Source organism: Hibiscus syriacus, unplaced genomic scaffold (assembly GCF_006381635.1).
Source record: "Hibiscus syriacus cultivar Baekdansim isolate YM2019G1 unplaced genomic scaffold, ASM638163v2 tig00112285_pilon, whole genome shotgun sequence".
Classification (NCBI taxonomy): Eukaryota; Viridiplantae; Streptophyta; class Magnoliopsida; order Malvales; family Malvaceae; genus Hibiscus; species Hibiscus syriacus.
Window position 1 is genome coordinate 3,148,606 of NW_024063293.1, and position 23,593 is coordinate 3,172,198.

Below are 23,593 nucleotides of genomic sequence, written 5' to 3' on the forward strand. Positions count from 1 at the left end.
TGAGAGTTGTTTTCTCATTTTTATCAAGAGAGAATTATCATTGTTTTCTCATTGGTAGATAGAGAGAAGTTGTAATTCTTATTTTCTCATAATGAAATTTTTATATCATTGCCCGTGATTTTTACCCTATATTATTTAGGGGTTTTTTATGTAAAAATTTATGTTTCTTTTATCTTTATTTTTATTTTATCAAATTATTAGTTGCGATTTTGCTCTATCCGATAGTTGTCTTACGCAACAATTGGTATTAGAGTCAGATTTGAGTCTATAATATCTGCTTATTGTCTCTGTGGTTGCCATCAAAAGGTGGATCCTCCAACATAAGAAAGTAAGAAAGTATTACCCATTCTTTGAAGATTCCAGAGAACTATTCACGATAGTAAAATAGTGAGAGTTATATGTAATAGAAGCTATGACAATGAAATTTGATATTGAAAAATTAAATGGGAGAAATTTTTCATTGTGGAAATTGAAGATGAAGGTTATCCTGAGGAAAGACGGTTGTCTAGCAGCTATCAGTGAAAGGCCTGTGGATTTCATAGATGACAACAAATGGAACGAAATGGACGGGAATGCTATGGCAAACTTTCATCTAGCATTAGCAGATGAAGTATTGTCAAGCATCGAGGAGAAAAAGACAGCTAAGGAGATATGGGATCATCTCACCAAATTGTATGAGGCCACATCACTGCACAATAAATTTTTCCTTAAGAGAAAATTGTACACTCTCCGTATGCTAGAATCTACTTCAGTGACGGAGCACTTAAATACACTGAACACTTTATTTTCTCAGCTTACATCTTTAAGCTGTAAAATAGGAGAACAAGAATGTGCTGAACTTCTACTTCAAAGTCTACCGGATTCGTATGATCAACTCATCATCAACTTGACAAACAGTAATGTCACCAGTCTAGTCTTCGATGACGTTGCAGCTGCTGTTCTACAAGAAGAAAATCAGCGTAAGAACAAAGAAGATATATAAGTAAATCTGCAACAAGAAGAAGCGTTAACAACGATGACAACGATGAGAGGGAGATCAACAGAACATGGCCAAAGCAGCAGTCACAAACAGATCGAAGTCGAGAAGCAAGAAGAATTTAAAGTGCTCCAACTGTGGAAAGAAGGGTCACTTGAAGAAGGATAGTTTGAGTCTAAATAAAAACTTCAATCCAAAAGGCAATACCGCAAACACTTTAGATGATGGAGATGCTCTATGCTGTGAAGCGTCAACCACCGTGGAAGGTAGAAAGATATATACAAACACATGGCTCATTGATTCGGGATCAACATATCACATGACCTCAAGAAGAGAATGATTTCATCATTATGAACATGTCTCAAGAGGATCTGTGTATAGTTGCAATGATCATGCCTTAGAGATCATTGGCATGGGAACCATCAAATTGAAGATATATGATGGAACAATTAAAGTTGTTCAAGATGTGCGGCACGTGAAAGGCCTGAAGAAAAATTTATTATCCTACGGATTGTTGGATAATAATACAAGCAAGATTGAAACACGAAAATGAATCATGAAGGTGTTCATTGGGCTGAAAGGCGAAAAGATAGCAGGAAACTTGTACATGTTGAAGGGAGGGACTTTGCTAGAAGAAGAAGCCTCTGTTGCCTCATGTAGTTCAGATTCTGCAATGCTATTGCATCAGAAACTTGGACACATGTCAGAACAAGGAATGAAAGTCCTTGTGGAGCAAAAGCTACTTTCAGGCTTAACGAAGGTATCACTTACTTTGTGTGAGCATTGCATAACAAGTAAGCAGCACCGGTTGAAATTCAACACGTCAAATTCTAGAGGCAAAAGTGTTCTAGAATTGGTTCATTCTGATGTATGGCAAGCACCGGTTACATCCCTAGGAGGAGCAAAATATTTTGTCTCATTTATTGATGACTACTCCAGGAGATGTTGGGTGTACCCTATTAAGAAAAAGTCAGACGTGTTTTCAACTTGATTCTGGAAATAAGATCAAGTATTTCAGAACAGATAATGGAGGAGAATACACAAGTGAATAATTTGATGACTTTTGCAGGAAAGAATGCATTAAAAGACAGTTCACATTGGCGAACACACCTCAATAAAATGGAGTGGCAGAGCAGATAAACAGAACCTTGTTAGAAAGAACAAGAGCAATGTTAAGGGATGCAAGCCTAGAAAAATCATTCTGGGCAGAAGCAGTCAATACCGCCTGTTATTTGGTGAATAGAGCTCCATCAACTGCAATAGAGCTGAAGACACCAATGGAGATGTGGACTGGTAAACCAACTGGTTATTCAAACCTCCATGTATTTGGAAGTATTGTGTACGTGATGTACAACTCCCAAGAAATCTCAAACCTGGATCCAAAATCCAGGAAATACAAATTCTTGGGGTATGCTGATGGAGTCAAGGGGTATCGCGTGTGGAATCTCATTGCCCGCAAAGTGATCATCAGCAGGGATGTTATATTTGTAGAAGATAAGCTACAAAGAAAAGAAGAAGATGGTAACGCTGAAAAGTCAGAGACTACACAGATACACATGGAAAAGGAGTTTGAACAAGGAGATTCTTTTAAAGCAGAACCAGCACATGATGAACAAGAACCAGAGAGTTCTGAAGCTCCAACAACTCGTCAATCAGATCGTGTGAGAAGACGTCATAATTGGCACTCAGATTATATTATAGAAGGTAATATTGCATACTGCCTTTTAACAGAGTACGGTGAGCCATCAACATACCAGGAGACAATAAACAACTTAGATGCTTCACTATGGATGATGGCGATGCAAGAGGAAATTGAAGCCCTTCATAAAAATAATACATGGGACCTTGTGCCACTACCACAAGGAAGGAAGCCAATTGGTAACAAATGGGAATCAAACGAAATGGTGACGATCAAGTTGAGAGGTATCGTGCAAGACTGGTGGTCAAAGGATATGCTCAAAAAGAAGGTATTGATTTCAATGAAATATTTTCTCATGTGGTTCGACTAACAACAGTTCGAGTAGTTTTGGCAATGTGTGCTACATTGAACTTACATCTAGAGCAGCTAGATGTTAAAACAGATTTTTTTCATGGAAATCTTGAAGAAGAGATTTATATGCTCCAGCCTAAAAATTTTGAAGAAAAAGAAAAGAAGAACTTGGTTTGCAGGTTGAAAAAATCTCTGTACGGTCTAAAACAGGCGTCGAGGTGTTGGTATAAGAGATTTGATTCCTTCATTATGTGCCTTGGATACAATAGACTTAATGCAGACCCTTGTGCTTATTTCAAGAGGTCCGGTGATAACGATTTTGTTATATTGCTATTGTATGTGGATGACATGTTAGTTGCAGGACCCAACAAAGATCATATTGAAGAATTGAAGGCACAATTGGCTAGGGAATTTAAAATGAAGGACATGGGATCAGCAAACAATATTCTAGGGATGCAAATACACTGAGACAGAAGTAATAGGAAGATTTGGCTTTCATAAAAGAATTACTTGAAGAAGATCTTGTCACGATTCAACATGCAAGATTGTAAGCCAATTTCTACCCCTCTTCCTATTAACTTCAAATTATCCTCCAGTATGAGTCCTAGTAGTGAAGAAGAGATGATGGAGATGTCTCGAGTACCGTATGTATCAGTAGTGGGAAGTTTAATGTTCGTTATAATATGCACAAGACCAGACATTACACAAGCAGTGAGAGTGGTTAGTCGGTACATGGCGAATCCAGGCATAGAGCATTGAAATACAGTAAAGAGGATCATGAGATACATCAAAGGGACCTCAAATGTTGCATTATATTACAGAAGATCAAACTTATTTATCAATGGGTATGTTGATTCTGACTATGCAGAGGATTTGGATAAAAGAAAATCTACTACAAGATATGTGTTTAAAGTTGCTAGTGGAGCTGTAAGCTGGGTTTCAAAATTACAGTCAGTTGTGGCTACATCCACAACAGAGGCAGAATATGTAGCAGCTACACAAGCCAGTAAAGAAGCAATTTGGTTGAAGATGCTATTGGAGGAGCTTGGGCACAAGAAAGAGTATGTCTCTCTGTTTTGTGACAGTCAAAGCGCTTTGCATCTAGCAAGGAATCCATCATTTCATTCAAGGACAAAGAACATACGAGTTCAGTACCATTTTATTCGTGAAAAGGTAGAAGAAGGGACGGTAGATATGCATAAGATCCATACCAAAGACAACATAGCAGATTTCATGACGAAAGCGATCAATGATGATAAATTTACCTGGTGTCGATCCTCTTGTGGCCTATCAGAGACATAAGCAACATGATGGTACAAGGTAGAAAGAATGGTGTAAAGATATGATCGTTCCAATCAAATCTTCAAGTGGGAGATTATTGGAAAGTTGGCCAGCAAACAAGTGGCCAAGTTGGCCACATTATTATCCAAGAATTAAGGCACTGAAAGGTGCATGAAATTTTGTTGTTTAATTATTAAATGGGATAATTCAATTTAGTCATTGTACTTTAGGGTATTTACAAATTAGTCCTTAGACTTTAACTATAATACCCTAGCTCATTAGCTTTGTCGTAACCGTCTTTCGGTTGGGCCTCAGAATTGGGCTTCAACTTGAAAAATATGGATTGGAGTCGCCATCGACCATTTAAAAACGAATTTAGGTGGGTCGGACACCATCTTACCTGATCTGCTTTTTACCAGAAATGTGTCGGGTTCGGGAGTTGGTTACGGTCAAAGAAGGATTAGCACCCTAGAACCGCCCTTTCGGTACCAATTAATTTGTCGGTTGACTTAGTTGCGAAAATTTGAAATTAAAATTAAAATTTAACAGACCCGATTCAAATTACATACAATTGATTGATTTGAATACCCTTAAAGGATAAAAACGTTTGACTCATAGCGGAGTATAAAATCGAATTAGGATAGCAAGTGTGCAAACGTGAGAATAATAAATAAAACAAGAAAAAATGGAAAATAACAAAACATGTAAAAAATAATAAAATAATAATAAAAAATAATAAAAATAAACAAAATGAATAAAATGTTAAAAAAACAAAGACACAGATAAAAGGAAATATTAATGAAATAAAAAAATAAAAAAGGTAAAATAAATTAAAAAGGAATAAAAATAATATGTACATATAAAGTAGTATTTACTAAAACAAATAAAAATAATAAATATATAATACTAAGTAAAACAAATAAAAAATAAAGATATACATGATATTAAGAAAAAAATAATAGAAAAAAAATAAAATAAAGTAAAAATATAATATATATAAATAAATAAAAACAAAAATAGAATATTAAGAAAATATATATATAAAAACGTATAAAATATAATATTAAGAAAAAATATATATACATAGTAAATGGAGAAATATTAATACATATATATATATATATATATATATATATAAGATATATATAATAAATAAATAAATAATATAAATAAAATATAATATATAGGACGAAATTAATATAAAAGTAAAATTAAATGGTAAATTTCAAGGTAAATTAAAGATTAAGATTGACTTAGGGGGAATATTAAATATTTTAAAAAAATGAACATGCCTCGGGAGTAGATCTAGGTTCGAAACTTCGAAACCCCACCCCTTTTTGGTCATCGGCGCAACCCACGCTTTGGGTTATTCAAACCAAATCTCAAGAAATATAACATGCACATACGAGAAATGAACGAATCAATGTAAAAAAAGATGCTACCTTTTATTTTCTTTTCGAATCGTTTACAATAGCTTTACCTTTGTATTTTTTTGTGCTTTCCTCTGTATCTTGTATGTAAATCCTCTTACAAATGAGGAGGATTACATGAATTTATAGTGAAAAAACTAACTATTTTTAGAATCCTATTAACAATAGAATCCTAATGCAACTAGACTCATTGCTCGGTTGTTGCACGTTTGTTGCTTTAAAAGATATGGTGGTGGAAGAGTCCTCTTAGGAGATGAACTCTTGCTAGTTTTATCTTTTAAGAAAATGGATGTCTACAGCTTCTCCTCTTTGTCCTTTTTCGTGGAACGAAAAATAGGACAAAGATAAAAATACACAAATTTTCGTTCAGTGGAGTTGAAGAATAACTCCCTGTCGAATTGAGTTGTGGATGGCTCCTCCGTCGTGAAGTCGAGTCCATCTTGAAATGATTTGAATCAGAATGTGGCTTCTCGTTGTAGTCCACTTTGGTCTTCTTCTCGGTTTAAAGACCTTGGCTAAAAATTCGACTGGAAAGTAATCTATTGACTCCACAATGTGGTTGATATGCTCTCGAGCTGAATGAAACCGAACTTGAAAAGTCTTCGTTGACAGATAGCTTTTCTCGACTTAAGTTATGCTGACGGAAAAAAGGCTTCTTGCTACTAAGGTACGGCTAACCCAGATTTTCTTCTCGGCTTGAAAACCTCGATTATAGCCGGACAATAGTGTGATTGAGGTGTCATCGAGCTGAATGGAATCGAACTCGACAATTTATATTGACAGATAACTCTTCTTGCCTTGGTGATAGATAACCCTTCTTTGAGTTGGATATCCTTCGTCATGAAGTTGAAATCCAATCTAGAGATGGATACTGCTTGTGTGTACGATTCCCCTTCGTCGTGAAGTTGAAACCGCAGGTGGCCCCTTCGTCGTGAAGTTGAGCCTGGTAATTGGATATCCTTCATCGTGAAGTTGAAATCCAAGTGGGTAGTATTGTTCCGAGTCCAATATCCTCCGTCGTGAAGTTGAAATTGGCTATGGAACTGGGAAATTGTTAGTTGACAGCCAGCCACCCCTTCGCTGTGAAGTTGAGCTTGTGTTGTCTCGAGTTCAATATCCTTCGTTGTGAAGTTGGAATTGACTCTAAATGAAACTGAAATGTTGTTTGTTGACAATCAGTCTCCCCTTCATTGTGAAGTTGAGCTTGTGTTGTCTTGAGTCCAATATCCCTCGCTGTGAAGTTGAAATTGGCTCTGAAACTGGGAAGCCCCTTCGTCGTGAAGTTGAAATTCAAATGGAACGATATCCTCCGTCGTGGAGTTGAAATCGAGGATGTGCGGGTACGATATCCTCCATCGTGGAGTTGAAATTGCGGATGGCTCCTTCGTCATGAAGTTGAGCCTTGACTTGAATATCCTTCGTCGTGAAGTTGAAATCCAAGTATTGTATGTTACGGGTGGACACGATTCCCTTCGCCGTGAAGTTGAAACCGTGGATGACCCATTTATTGTGAAGTTTGGCTTTGAGTTAGATATTCTCCGTCGTGAAGTTGAAATCTACTCTCGAGCAAATTGTGTCGCTTTGAGTTCAATATCCTTCGTCGCGAAGTTGAAATTGACTCTAGCTAAAACCTAAAAAAGTTATGCATATATGTGATGCTATGGATGCAATGCTCTTAGGTGTGCCTAAAATGCATATGCAACATATGTTATCTTGGGGCTCTGGAGAGAAATCTCGATCTCCGGTTGTCTGTCTGGAATCTTGATTCTTGAATCTTCAAGTTCTGATCCCTGATATTGAATTCTTCAAATGTTCAAATCTGATATGCACATTCTATTTTTGATTTGAGAAATGCTTCTCGACCATGTCAAATATGTATCTGAGCTGAGTATAACGGTTCAGATGATGCTTCAAGAGAAGTTGTCTCGAAAGAGATAAAATTCGTTTCAAGGGAAACGATCTCAAAGATATCTGTTGTTTCATGAAAATGGTCTCAAGGGAAACAAAATTTTGTTTTAAGGGAAATAAATTTGAAGATTTTGTGTTTCAAGAGAAACTGTCTCAAGGGAGACAAAATTTGTTTTAGGGGAAATAAATTCAAAGATTTTGTTTCAAGGGAAACTGTCTCAAGAGACGAAATTTGTTTCAAGGGAAACTGTCTCAAGAGAGACAAGATTTTGTTTCAAGGGAAAGTATTTCAAGTGAGATAAAATCTTCTTTTTAAAAACAGTATTGAGTGAAATGAAATGCCTTCTTTCGAGTGAAGCAGCCTCAAGTGAGACAAAGTCTGTTTTAAGAAAAGCAATCTCAAGTGAGATAATCATCTGCATTAAATGAGATTATCTCAAGCGAGATAAAATTTATATTGGAAATGTTGAATCTGAAGATGAATATAGATCTTTCAATCTGTCGAGTTAGTTGAAGTGTGACTTCTTGCTGCTGAGTTAAGCAATCACCATCGATTTTTACAAACTCTTTTGAATCAAGTATCTTTTGCCTTAAAGTTGAAACTTGACTCTAAAGCTACAAAACTTATGTATGTGAAAAAATGATAAATATGATGCTCTAAAATGTATGCATAATGAATGAGTTCTTGTTTTATTCCTTGGACAGAATCTCATATTTTGCATGTTGATTCCTACATGTGGAGGAAAAGCCTTCGGAAGATCTGATCATTCGCATCAAGATTTTGAATCCCCGGAGATGCCCCAATATTCAATGTTGAATCTCCAAAAATGCCCCAACATTAAAAGTGCCCCTATTGTTCCTCGTTTCTTGCTTCAACATTAATTCTAAGCATGAGATTACTGTCTGAGAGCCACATGTCATTTACCAAGATCCACTCTAGAGAGATTGTCTTGTTTGAAAAAATATTTCTCTTTTATTTTCAAAGTTCTGAAAATATCAATTAAAAGAGTTTCGAAAAATGTTTAATCAGAAGTTTTGAAAATATTGCCCCTTTCACGGTTTTACAATTGAGACGAATCATAAAACTAGAGTTCATTGGATATCAAAGAATTAATTACAATGTTAATCCTTCAATAAATTATAGCTATTTGACACGTGCCAAGATCAGAGCTATTTTTGGGAAATGGTTAAGTAAGGAAAGGATAAAAAGTCTCAGGTTATTGTGTTTTGTCAAAGGTTTGGCATTTTTTATTTATTTGATGCTCAAAGGTTTGATGGGGTACCTTGTATGCTCCTCTACTGGAAGTGTTCTCCGACTCCTAACTTTCATGGTCATGCTCGGATTGTGCCATGCCTTATCAAGGAATTTGTGTGATCGCCTTAGCTGCCTAATTTTCGTATTCGAGCCACCTTTTCAGGATTCAACTCAAATCCTCCTTTGGTTTCAAGATGTCATTCATAATTTACGTCTTGAACCCCCTTTGTTATTTTTCTCTATCATACATTAATTACACTATTTTTTGCAAATAACGATTAGTCTTGATGGACAGGATGAAATCTGAAGATAGTCTCTTCTGTTTAGAAATCCATGTATTATTAGAAGGGACTTTTAAGGCACGTAACGTAGGTCATTGTTCATAGTTATGAAAGAAAAGGAAAAATAGGCCTAAACAAGTGTTTCAGGGTATTAAACCAAGGATCAATTCATTCTGATGTCTTCAATCATATCTTTATCAATTTGAATATGCTCGTATGTGTCTCTCTCTTAATGCTCTATGATCTTTGAGTGGAGTGACTCAATGATTTAGAAATGATTGTGCTTGATCAATCTCATTTGATGCTCTATGATCTTCGAGTGAAGTGGTTCAGTGATTCGGAAATAATTGTGCTTGATCCATCTCATAGTTTGAATCTCGATGCGTTGTTTGAATCGAGAGAATCTTTGCATATGCTTCTTGTCTTCTTTTTTCTTCAATTTTTCTTTGCTTTTTTTCTCTTTTTATTTTCTCTTTGCTTTTTTCTCTCTTTTTTCTCTTTTCGTTCTGATTGAATCTTCGTACTTGGCATTTAGTTCACCTTTCGATATCTCATCTGAATCAATTTCTTCACTCATGTGAGCAGATTTTCTCCACCTTGCCCCCAGTGTGGAGGGTGATCCTTGGTTAGGGTTGAATCAGAAGAAAATACTATAGGCTCAAAAGGGGACACAAGGGATATATATTTTCTCCTGTTGTGAAGGGGTAAAGAAAGAAAGCCGTTCATCATTTCATACATAGAAGCTTTCACAGAAGAGGTATCCCCAGGGGGATAGATTTTCAGGATTAATTTTATTCACATGAAAACAATGTAATTAATTCATGATAGAATTATTTCGAGTGAATTCTTCTTTCTGCTTCTTGCCCCCAACATGTCTCAATGTTTAGGCTCCCTACGAGATGCCCCAAATTATGTCTTAGAAGAATGCTCATGTTCAAATGAACAACTCAATGCCTTGGGTTTTAATGGCATAAAAATGTCAATTTTGAGTCTAAAAAGATAATAGTGTGACTTTATCGACTCAAAGAAAGGTATGGTATGAAAAAGTTTCAAAGGGGTGGTAACGTTAAAACTTGGTTTTTTGGTAGAATCAAGGTATTTTATTTTGGGGTTTGAGACAGGATAAGAAAGGTCTAATCTTGCCATATGTCAAAAATCTATAATTCTTGAAGAATTAAAAGAATTCTTAATTCATTTAATATTCGAAGAACTAAAGATTAAAATTTGTTCAATTGCTCCACCTTAGAAAGTAGCATAAATTCAATCGTTTAAAATATTAAGCAAAAGATCAAAGATGTGTTCAAACAAAACAATCCTCTAGGTGCAAATGGTATATGCAATTCCCCCTTCTTCGGTTGTCCATGCTTCTGAATCCATCAGGTTTTGGATCTTGCGCTTCAGCGCCTTATAGTTCTCAGAGGAATATTTGGAGCATCCTATGTGGCAACTGCAAACAGCTTCAACATCGTAGCCTTCAGGATATGTGGACTCTTTTCTCAGATCATCCTTGCAAGCTTAGTCATATAACCAACTGATCGGGCTCCCACTGTACTGATTTCAATTTTTTCTTTTGATGTTACAATCTTGCTTCCATGTGGTTTCATGTGGTTAAAACCACTTCATCGAATCCTCCATGAAGAAATTTCATGTTTATAAAAATGCTTAAAAATGAAATATAGATGCAAAATGCAAAATGCAAAAATGCATGAAATGTTCGAGGCATTGATCCAAAAACATGTCTGTTATTATAAATAATCTTTATTGGGACAAAAGTGTTTTATCTTTTAAGAGACAATAAACATATTTAAAGGTACATCCGGACTAAATTCTCTAGACCCCGAAACAAGTTGACTAGTCTTCTGCCTTCGTGTGTTACCAGTCGAATACCCTGCCGAACCGCTCCGACTTCTCTGGCTAAACCGTTCACATGCTTTGAACAGAAAGTAAAGCATGAAATAATTTCGGCATCCTAGGGTTTGAAATGTGGTTTTGGGGTGGGCTCTAACTCCTTCAAAGTCTCTAGTTTAGGTTCTAAAAAATGGTACCCGAGTTCTCTTTGCTGGTGCCCCCTTGGGCTTACCAGACCCTTAGTCCTAAGCCCATTACAAGCTTATGTGGACTAAGTTAAACTCGAGAGGAAACATTCTCTTATGCCCGCACGGTGAATAAATTCACACGAAGGCGTCGCTTTCACCCTCACTTAAAAAGGTTCGGAGCTTGGGTATAGAGCTAGAGATGAAAACTTTTTCAAAAATCTGAAATCATTGAAAAAAAGTCAGTACAACTATTTACTTGAAAAAAATTAATTAAAGATAAATAATTAGAATCGAATAAATAAATTAAAATTTAAACTTGTAATTTTCACTAAAAAACAACCGAAAATTAATTTCAGCCTGACTCACTTACATATCCCCAGCGGAGTCGCCAAGCTGTCGTAACCGTCTTTCGGTTGGGCCCCGGAATTGGGCTTCGACTTGAAAAATGTGGATTGGAGTCGCCACCGACCATTTTAAAACAAATTTAGGTGGGTCGGACACCATCTTACCTGATCTGCGTTTTTACCAGAAATGTGTCGGGTTCGAGAGTCGGTTACGGTCAAGGAAGGATTAGCACCCTTGAACCGCCCTTTCGGTACCAATTAATTTGCCGGTTGTCTTAGTTGCAAAAATTCAAAATTAAAATTAAAATTTAACAGACCCGATTCAAATTACTTACAATTAATTGATTTGAATACCCTTAAAAGATAAAAACGTTTGACTCGTAGCGGAGTATAAAATCGAATTAGGATAGCAAGTGTGCAAACGTGAGAATAATAAATAAAACAAGAAAAAATTGAAAATAACAAAACACGTAAAAAATAATAATAAAAATAAACAAAATGAATAAAATGTTAAAAAACAAAGACACAGATAAAGGGAAAATATTAATGGAGTAAAAAAATAAAAAAGATAAAAGAAATTAAAAAGGAATAAAAATAATGTGTACCTATAAAGTAGTATTTACTAAAACAAATAAAAATAATAAATATATAATACTAAGTAAAACAAATAAAAAATAAAGATATACATGATATTAAGAAAAAAATGAAATAAAGTAAAAATATAATATATATATAAATAAATAAAAACAAAAATAGAATATTAAGAAAATATATATATAAAAATGTATAAAATATAATATTAAGAAAAAATATATATACATAGTAAATGGAGAAAAATTAATACATCTATATATATATATATATATATATATATATATATATATATATAATAAAAATAATAATATAAATAAAAAAAAGGATATAGTAAATAAATAAAAAAATATAATTAAAAAAATATATATAGGGGACGAAATTAATATAAAAGTAAAATTAAAGAGTAAATTTCAAGGTAAATTAAAGATTAAGATTGACTTATGGGGAATATTAAATACTTTAAAAAAATGAACATGCCTCGGGAGTAGATCTAGGTTCGAAACTTCGAAACCCCATCCCTTTTTGGTCATCGGCGCAACCCACGCTTTGGGTTATTCAAACCAAATCTCAAGAAAAATAACATGCACATGCGAGAAATGAACGAATCAATGTAAAAAAAAGATGCTACCTTTTATTTCCTTTTCGAATCGTTTACAATAACTTTGCCTTTGTATTTTTTCGTGCTTTCCTCTGTATCTTGTATGTAAATCCTCTTACAAATGGGTAGGATTACATGTATTTATAGTGAAAAAATTAACTATTTTTAGAATCCTATTAACAATAGAATCCTAATGCAACTAGACTCCTTGCTCGGTTTTTACACGTTTGTTGGTGTGGTTGTTGCTTTAAAAGATATGGTGGTGGAAGAGTCCTCTTAGGAGATGAACTCTTGCTAGTTCTATCTTTTAAGAAAATGGGTGTCTACAAGCTTCAAAATCATCCCAAAACATTCTAGCTTTCTTCCAATACTAGAGAGAATTTAGAGAGTTTCTTGAGAGTTGTTTTCTCCTTTTTATCAAGAGAGAATTATCATTGTTTTCTCCTTGGTAGATAGAGAGAAGTTGTAATTCCTATTTTCTCATAGTGAAATTCTTCTACCATTGTCCGTGGTTTTTACCCAATATTATTTAGGGGTTTTCCACGTAAAATTTTGTGTTTCTTTTATCTTCATTTTTATTTTCTCAAATTATTAGTTACGATTTTGCTCTATCCGATAGTTGTCAAATTTAAGAGTTCATTTTTATAGTTTAAAAATAACAAAATTTTATCATGAACTTCTTAAATTTTACATTGTTTATATGAGGATTTTATAAAATATTTAAATAATTTTTAAATATTTATTGAGTGATTAAAAATGATGTCTATATACATGTTATCGTTCAATTGACTCATACTATGCTCATTTTTCTTTATTTGAATATAATTTGTACATTTTTTACGTTTTTATCTTATTATTTTTATTTTTTTTAACCTTAAGTGAGGTCGACCTAAGAGAAATCATCTAAATAACCTACTATGTGGATAAGGTTGTGTTCTTCGTATCTTTTAAAAGACGTTTTCTCGTTTATTAAAATGGTCTACATTGATTAATAATATTATTTAAACACCATTTTAATTTATAAATATTTAAAAGTGTATTATTGCCAATAAAAAGCACGATATTACTGTATACCAATAAAATTATCAAGTTAAAAAAAGATAAATTACATATTTAGTATCTTAATTATTATTTTTATTCCATCTTAATTATTTAATTATTTTTTAAATCATATCTAAGATTTAGTTTTGGTTACTCATCATTAAAAATTTAATGATGTTGTTGATTTATCATCGAAATTTAATGATGTTATTGATGTATCACTATAAGATAAAATAAAACTTCGCAGACAGTCAAGAAGATCAAAACACGTGTTATTTTAAATGAGTATGCTTATTATTATGCAGAGTCTCTGTTGTTCAAGAGAGTTAAGCTTCCTTCGTGGGATCAACACTCGGGGTCCATTTCTTTGAATTCAAGAACTGAACTGCGTTTATCAGGTCGGCTATGTTCTTTTGGTAATTTCTTTTGGTTGCAGTTCGAATTTTATATTTTCTTTGATTCCGATGTAATTCCGGTTCTCGAGGGCAGGTATTGTATCTTAGACGTTTGAAAGATGATCTGAACATGATGGAATCAAAGCCTAGTGTTCTCATTCCATTTCTTTACGTATCAGTCCTTGCGAGACAAGGAAGTTATTTGCATGCCGCTGTATTGTTAATATCTGCTTTTGTTTGAGATTAAAATGCATTACTTCAGTATTTGATTATATCAAATTGAGCTACCCTTAACCCACAGTCTAGTGCTCTTTATTTTGTGATTTGTGACGCTTTAACAGAAGCCCATACAGTTGCCAAATTATTTTCTTGATAGCTGCTCAAGCGAAAAGTTTCTTTAAATTTATGCATATTTAAATTTTAATGTCAGTTTTGGTAGAATTACTCTAATAAGAATCTTGGCTTGTTCTGTGAGTTTAACTTGCTGTACATGTGGTATCTGAAATATTTCGATGAATTAGAAATTAGTTTGTTGTTTTTATCTCATCCAAATGTGGCTAGGTGTGAAAATTTGCTATTTATACCTCATAGGTGAGTGTTAGATGCAAGTATGTGGGACCTATTTTTCTAATTTTTCCATTTTCTGGAGGGTCAGATATCCATACCCATATTTGCCATGCAAGTGTTGTACATGGTACTTTATGGAAATGAATAGCTGGAGTACCCACATTGAAAGTGTTTTTTTAATATGTTACTGAATTTACATGGCCTCTGCTTATTGGTTGTGGTGCAAAAGATGGTCATGTATGCTAACTGGTCTTTGAACAGTTTTACTTGTTTTCTTGTTCGTTTTATCCTTTACTGTTCTCCGTATTTATGATAGTTTTGCTTATTTTCTTTGAAGTTCTATGCATGAGGTTTTTGATACTTTGGCTGAGCGTATTCTTCCTACATCAGCAGTAGAATCTAGGAATATTTATACTTATCCTAAATGACTGGTCATTGTTGTTTGTTGATGTGACCTGTTTCCAAGTAGATAGATCTTGCGTTACTAATATAATTTGCATTTAAAAATTCATAATACTTCTGGTCCAAATGAAGCAAAAAAGAATGCCAATTAGAATTTGGACTCCTATTCTATTCTTTTTTTTCTGGGCAAAAATTGCATATGCTACTGTTTAGAAAAAGATATGTAGAGAAGGGCATATGCTACTGTTTAGAAAAAGATATGTAGAGTAGGGATGCTTAATGAGTAGAGTAGCGGTGTTTAATGAGTTGAACAGTTTGTGAGATGTTCGAACTTGACTCAGTCAAAACTCGATCAAAGCTCGACTCGGATAGACTCAACTCAAAACTCGAGCTCGGCTTAAGATCTTAACGAGTTGAGTCGAGTAAAGTTCAACTTGACTCAATAAGTTCACGAACGGCTCGTTAATTTTTTTAATATTTTTAGTAGCTTGGTGATTGCAAGCAACGATAATGGAGCGAAGATATATTGATTTCCTTATTTTTAGAATTGGTTATGTATCGTTGAACTTCTTTTTTTTTCTTCAAGAATGTTGTTAATATGTTAGTTTAAATAATTTGTAGATTGTTACCTTAGTTTTAATATGTTAATTTAGTGTATTTGTGAATTGTTACTTTGGAGTTTAGACTTAAAAATTCTTCATATGCTCTTTTGATAATTTTTTTGGTTAAATTTGTTAATTTATGTTTATAATAAGCTCTATATATAGTATTAGTAGATTTTACCTATAGTTAAAAAATAAGGTAAAATTTCTAGTGAATTTAACAAGCAACGAGTTGAGTAGAGCAACAAGTTTTTTTAACGAGCATGAGTCGAGTAACAATTTTTTTTAACGAGCACGAGTCAAACAAATTTTTCTAACGAGCATGAGTCGAGTAACAATTTTTTTAACGAGCACTAATCGAGCATTATCTATCTCATGATCGACTCGATCGATAATCAACCTAATGGGTAGTTTCTCAAAGAAGTTCATATTGAACTTGTTTCGCTTGTAAAATGAAGTTCTTTTGGGGGCTGTATCTGCATTCTTTTCCTGCATTTCTGGCCCTTTCAGATGGAACTCCCACCACGCTGGACAAAGAATCACCAAGAGTAGTTCAGAACCCTAATTTATAAGTGTTTAACTAACTGTTGGGTTCGCATTCCTGTGATGAGTGTTGTTTCGTTTTGCCTTGTCTCGTTTCTCTGCATCTTTTTCTGTGACACTTCTTATAAAATCTAATACTTGGAGGTCATGCAGGCATATTGTAGGTTTGGCTGGCCCTCCTGGTTCTGGGAAAAGTACCCTAGTTTTGAAGTTACACAGCGCATAAACAAGTTATGGTTCCACAGGGCTTGTGCTTCTGATCCTCAAGTTAAGCCTCCAGATGTCGCTATAGTTATTCCGATTGATGGGTTCCATCCATATCGTTCGCAACTAGATGCAATGGAGGTTAAGCTTCCTCCATCTATAACTTTTAAGTGTAATTGTTGAAGCTTTCTTGGAGTTTGTGATTCTAACTATTGTAACTTCATTTTAGAATCCAAAAGAAGCACACGCAAGAAGGGGATGTGAGCTGGTGTTAGATATTCATCCTAACTCCAGCTTATTAGAAAGTAAATTGTTGATCCTTCCATTTATGAATCAGCTCCTTGGACTTTTGACCCCGTGTTACTGCTAAATTGCCTCAAGAATCTGAGGGAACAGGTTGGTAGCTATTTGTGTTTTAACTAAAACAAACATTTGATTTGGCTTGAACTGAAGGCATACTTGTAGTTTTTCTTTCCCTCTCTCCAATCCATGTGGATGAATGGTTGGAGATATAAAAGATTAGAGATACATGTAGATTTTCGTTTAGTGCCACAACTGCAATTTTATTCTAATTGGAACATATATGTCAGGGTTCTGTTTATGCACCATCATTTGACCATGGTGTTGGAGATCCTGTTGAAGATGACATCTTCGTGAGCCTTCAGTAAGTGATTCACATCATTTATTCTATCCAAGATCAGCAACCCCTTAATGTTAAATCAAGTAATACGGAGCAAAATAATGATTTTTAGAGTTGAATGTAGCTGACTGCAAACTTTTATATAATATAGTCTGCTTTCCATCAACTTCTACAAATGTTATTTCCTACCTTATATTTTTTATTCGTTGTTTGGATATGTATATAAAAAGGACATTTTTTTTTATGTTAATTTATCTTTTGGTGAGAATTTTTGGGATACTAAATTGTATAAATGGATGAAATATGAGATCTAAACAGCTAATTAGACCTGTTGCCTCTTTGGATAAAAAGATTAACTTGAGATTGGAGAAAATTTGGAAATACAATGCAAAATAAAATGACTATTGCAGGCCAAGTTCCATGAGATTTCAATTGTTTATGAATATTGATCTTTGTATTCGGCTGTTTTGCTCACTTTGATTTCCATCATGTAGGAACAGACTTAATTTTCTAATGTAGTAGCAGTCATGTAGTAGTCGATTGGTCGAGCTTTAGTTGATGGTAAGAACAATCAAAACAAAATCTATTTTTACCTTGCAGACATAAAGTGGTCATAGTAGAAGGAAATTATCTATTGTCCGAAGAAGGGGTTTGGAAGGAGATATCGTCTACATTTGATGAGAAGTGGTCAGCATCATGCTTTACCTCCCTAATCCTTTTTAACGTTAACATCCTGCAATTTGATTTTCAAATGCATGTTAAATTTTCTAACATTGTGCGATTCCCTTGTGTCTATACCTAAAATATGATCTGTGCAATGCTTTTCTGTTCAAGGTTCATTGATGTTGACCTTGACACGGCAATGCAGCGAGTTCTTCAAAGGCATATCTCAACGGGTTAAAGGCCCTTGATCTTAAGTTTTTAGCAGGCACCTCTGATATATAAGAAGAATTAAAGATGATGAGTTTTGATTTTGTTTCCCTGTTCTTTTACAGGAAAGCCCCCGATGCTGCTCAATGGCGGGTAACTTTTTTATGTTAAGGGAGACAAAAAGTTGTACATGAGATGATTTTTATTTTGTTTTTGTTTCTGATCCTTAACCTATTATTTATTATGCAGGTAAATTACAATGATAGACCCAATGCAGAGTTTATAATGAAATCAAAGAAAAATGCCGACTTGGTAATCAAGTCTATTGACTTCTCTCAAGGTAATTAAACCTGATGAAATGTTTTACATTTTGAGTAAAGGGCAATTGATTTGATTTTGTTTAGATTCTCTTTTAGTGTAAAAACAAATTGGAGAAGGGGAAGTCAATGTCATTACCAAGGCTTGAACCCTGAACCTTGAGATGTCAACGCTTGTTACTTTGGGTTGTTAACATTTATGTATGTTCATCGTTCTTGCTGGTAAATGAAAGTGCAATAAAATTACAAAACCAACCACGTATCATGGTTAACCGTCTTCTTAATGTATGACAAAACAATGCCTGGTCCTTGATTAACATTTTCGTCCCTTTTGAGCATTGAAAATGAAGGGGATAGAAATAAAAAAAAATGACTTGTGCTTGTGAGAACTCCGGCATGGTGGCTGGAGTAGAAACAAACGGTGGTGGAGGGTGTGGAAATTGAGTGAGGGGGCTGTGTATTTAGTTTTAGGGTTTTTGTTAAGATGAATATAGAGAAAAGAGTATTTTGTACTTTGAATAATATGGATTACTCTACTTGAGTTGCAAAAAGAAAAAAAATATTGATAGGTTATAAATGTATGATTTATAGATTTATATTTTCATATTTTCGAGTGATTACAAAGTTATATTCAGGGTAAAGTATATAAATAGTCTCTAAACTTTTAGGACACTGGCATTTTGGTTATCCAATTTTTGAAACTTGCAATACGATCATCAAACTTTTAGTTTATTTTCGTCTTTGCCGTTACCTCCGTTAGTTTTTGCTGATGTGGTACCTAACTCCCGTTAGCCTCCTCCTCCTCCTTCTTCTGCCACTAGACTTCTTCTTCTTCTTCTTCCTGATTGGTCAAAGTCCATGGCTGTGATCCGTCTTCAAGCCAAACATGGGAACAAATGGAAGAAAATTGTTGTGAAGTCCCTGGCAGAACTGCTAAAAGACTGGGAAAGTGGTGGGAGGTATTCAAAGAGAAGCAAGAAAGGGACACAAGGAGAAACACAAGACGGTCAAGCCGGTTGAGGACGGCAAGTACGATAGGATGTTGGAAACCTTTGCCGAGAAACTAGTGAAACAGAGGAGGCATAGCTCAACCTTTCCCATGGCTGCTTCCAACGGGGGTTTTCTTCCTATCGACCCACCTTCACCTGCACCAGCTTTACTTCCACCTTGGCTTTCGTCTAATTCCAGCAATACCTCAGCTGTGAGGCAACCTTCCCCCTCTGTGACGTTAAGCATATCCCCCTTGACAGTGCCGGCTGCTCCCCGAATCCCATGGCTGCAACCCGAGATAATGTCGGAAACTACCTGTTATGGGAAATATGGTACCCCATGGATCGTTTCCTCGTAATGAGAACCTGGTGATATCTGAACTGGTGGACTGCTGCAGGGAGCTGGAAGAAGGCCACCGAGCTTGGGCTGCACATAAAAAGGAAGCAGCCTGGAGGTTAAGAAGAGTAGAGTTGCAACTGGAATCAGAGAATTCTTGCCGCAGAAGGAAGAAATTTTAGGGACAAATTTGAGGGTTTACATGGAAAGCTTTTGGGATTCTTGAATCGAATTCTTCTTTTTCATGGACTTTGGAAGAAGAAGAAAAAGGGAGTTGACATTAGTTAAGTGTCACGTTAGCAAAAACTAACGAGAAGTAACGGCATGAACTTTACTAAAAACGAACTAAAAGTTTGATGAATGTATTGCAAGTTTTAAAAGTCGGGTGACCAAAATACAAATGTCCTAAAAGTTCGGAGACTATTTATATACTCTATCTTTATATTTATTAAAAAAAACAAACTATTGATAACACATACATCATGTAAATACTACTGTTTAAATTTAGAACCTCTAATGAGAGTACGTGATGAGTGAAGCTTTGTTTTCTTTATTGTTCGCATCATGCTATAACATGATAAGTCGGATTTTTTAACTTCCTAAAATATCACCTTCTAATATTGTTTTTCTTCAAAACGAAATTTAAATAGGTTAAATCCTTCATTTTTATATTGAGAAAAAGAGATTGTTTTAATTTTTATTTGGATTAAAGATGACATTATTTTTATATCGTGGTTTAATTTTTATTGTATCTCATTTATCCTTGTGTTTTTACTTGGTTTCAGTGAAGGATACAAATGAGTATATAATTTTTTTTATTTCCCTTAACACTAAACTAAATTTAGTAGTTTTTTAAAAACAATGAGTATGCAATTATTCCTTTTGGAGACTTACTTTGCCTCATCTATTATTTACTTGTTTTTTCTATTTAGAAAATTCATTGATACAAGCTTAAGAAAGACTTGAAAGAAGATGAAGATCCATTTAAAACTTAATCTAGAAGGCCAAAAGAACAAAAAAATGAGTGTTTAACCCGGCAAGTAAAAATCCAGAACAATGTGAATTTTATACAACACATCAAAATATGAATGATTGATCCAAACAATTTCATATCAATCGAGATACTTGGTTAAAATCAACTCTAACTTTTTTTTTATTTTCCCTTTTATTACGATAATATTTTATTTCATTTATTTATTATTTATAATTCTCTGCGTTGAGATGACATTCTTTTTTACTATTTATATATTTAGTTTTTTAAATTAAATTAATTTTTATCCTTTGTAATCTTTCCTGACCTATAGACAAGCTTACATACATACACAAATGGACATGCATAACATAAATCCCCACATGCTCTTGTTCCCTTTCCATTATCATTCACCAAATTAAAACCTATTTCCTTTTATGCCCTCAAATTTCTCTATTCTCAGTAAACTCTATTAAGAAAATAAAGAGGAAAAAACAATTTTATTACAACGACACAAATACATAGTAAAAATTGTTTTATTATAATTTTATTAATGGAAGTCATTATAAATAGTAGAGCTACTAAACATTAAGCAAGTGTTTTCCTGATCCACGACATACACTAACACCCCATTATTGTTTTTGCCCATAACAGATACTAAACTTTAACACAAAATCACTCCATTAGTAATACTAATATTACCAGCTGCCTTCAGCTTCTGTTCTTGCATTTCTCTAGGGCTCTCGGCGCTGAAATTATAATATTTTCATTTACGTTAAACTAAAACTATCACCTAATTAAATAATTATTACAAACGAAAAGTAAAGAAGAAAACACTAACCGAGTTCGATTGCTTCTGTTCCTTTCATTATGCGTAACCTTTTACATGATTTGATAAACATCCTGATTCAATGGGGAAAATTAATGTGTGAAAATTATATATATAGATTGAATTAAAGTTTTTATCATGAATAGGGACGTACTCCCAAGGGACATCACCAACAAGCATCCAGTCCCATCTTTATCTTCATAGGTTGGAACATATTCAGAACCATTAAACAGATCCACAAGCTTACTCTCATTCATGAAATCCTTCAACATTCCTTGGGATTCACATTTCCCTTCATTTTACACAAACCAAAATCAATTAATTATTATAAAATCAGGTTAATCTTGATTAAATATTGGTTTCATATATGTACCAATGGTGAAAGAACTGAACATTTTGGATAGGGCATCGGACAGTTGCTGGTAACTTTTGTACATCATCAAGTCCACTTTTCGGAGGTATGGTGCGCCATCGAGGCTCACCTTCACGAAGGTGGCCTTCTCGCCGCTTTCCTTGCCACTCTTTTGGGTGGATAACATGTTCTTTCGGAATGACCGGACCGGTGGCCACCCTACAACTTGGGCCCTAAAATCATATATGCATGTGTATATGTTTTAAATAACTAAACTGTTTACAGTCACTAAAAGGACTTTTTCATTTTCAAAATCTGGGTTAAAAAATGAGGTAAAAGTTTAATTCTTTGTTGAGTAAGTAATGAAAAAGTTTTAAGATGAACCTCTATAGAGAGATTAATTGATGAAACCTTACTATATTGCTTATTTTCTTACGTGTATAGTTTGAAATGAAATTGAACTTTGCTTTCAACATTTAAAAGCAATTGGGAAAAATATTTGGAAAATAGTTTCTTACACTAAATTTTCCAGGAATGGAATCTAGAAATTAAGAGGAAAAATAATGAATTATATATATTTATCTAAGTTCATTCAAAATACTTTACTTAAGATCCAAGGGAAATTATAATTTTTTAATGATGAGAAATAATTATAAATAGTATATATTTATAATAAAAAATTAGTCTATTAGTTAATAACTATATATCCTATAAATATATTATTGTTGGAATTTAAAAGTTTTATGAAAAATAATATTTCTTTTATTAATAGGATTACTAAATGAATTTAATTGAAACTACAAATTAAAAGAGAAAATAATGAATGATATATATTTTTCTAAGTTCATTCACAACACTATACTTGAAGATCCGAAATTCTTGGGGACGAACATAAGTAATTAACTCCTTTTCTTTCTTTCGATGATATGCATACTTAACCCTAATCATCCTATAAATATATACAGACATATTTCCAATGAAAATATTAATAGAAGAAAAGCCATGAGAGGAGAGAAAAATATAAAATCAGTGACTGCAACTTACTTGGCAGCAGGAGGTTTAGCAGGATCATTATTACAGGGAAGAAGAGTCTCGTCCTTGTGATCGTTCGGAGAGGAAAGGTTGAGCTTCAAATCAACAGCGTTGGCGTCGGAGAAGCCTCTCTTCCTTAAAACACCGCCGCATTCTCCAGGCAACCCTAGCCTCAGCTCTGTCTCCTCATACCCCATTTTCTCCTTCTTGCAACCTCCTCCTCCTACTTCCATACCTTCTTCTTCTTCTCTCTCTCTAATTGTAGTTTTTTTTCTTTTTGCGTTGGTAGCTTTTTAATAATGGAATAAAAAAAAGCCTTGTTTTAGTAATAAACAGACAGAGAGGGTTGAAGATTACATATTGCAGAGAGTAGTAGAATACAAGGAGTAAAGTAAAAGAGTAAGAGACGAAGAACGTCTATGGCGGAAGAGGAGTGTGTCTGGCCGTTCCAGTATATTAATATATATGGAGCGGTGGATTGTCGGTTTCTACTTTTTGCTCAACTCCGATATGCCACGTGGCTATACCTCTGAATGAGAGCTGGTTACCATAGAAAATATTACTCCGTGTAAAATAGTAAAATGATTGTTTCCTAACCATATATATTTAAAAATTACTTATTATTTGTTTATAAAATGAATATTAATGTTTATGTTTGATTGTTTTATATATCTAAATATAAGAAAGGAAACACCAACCAAACTAACTTGGTGGTTAAAAGAAAGATTAAGGGTTACTTTTACAGTATATTCAATTTATAATATTCGCCTCTATTATATTTCCACATCAATTATCCCTCAGTTGTTTAAT

General features: G+C 34.0%; 3 pseudogenes; 2 read left to right on the forward strand and 1 right to left on the reverse strand.

Moving 5' to 3' along the window:
* Positions 1-10,159: 10,159 nt before the first annotated feature.
* LOC120177311 lies at positions 10,160-18,305 on the forward strand (annotated as a pseudogene).
* An 827-nt stretch (positions 18,306-19,132) lies between these two features.
* LOC120177312 lies at positions 19,133-19,782 on the forward strand (annotated as a pseudogene).
* Positions 19,783-21,174: 1,392 nt separating this feature from the next.
* On the reverse strand, positions 21,175-23,090 carry LOC120177362 (annotated as a pseudogene).
* Between the last annotated feature and the right edge of the window lie 503 nt (positions 23,091-23,593).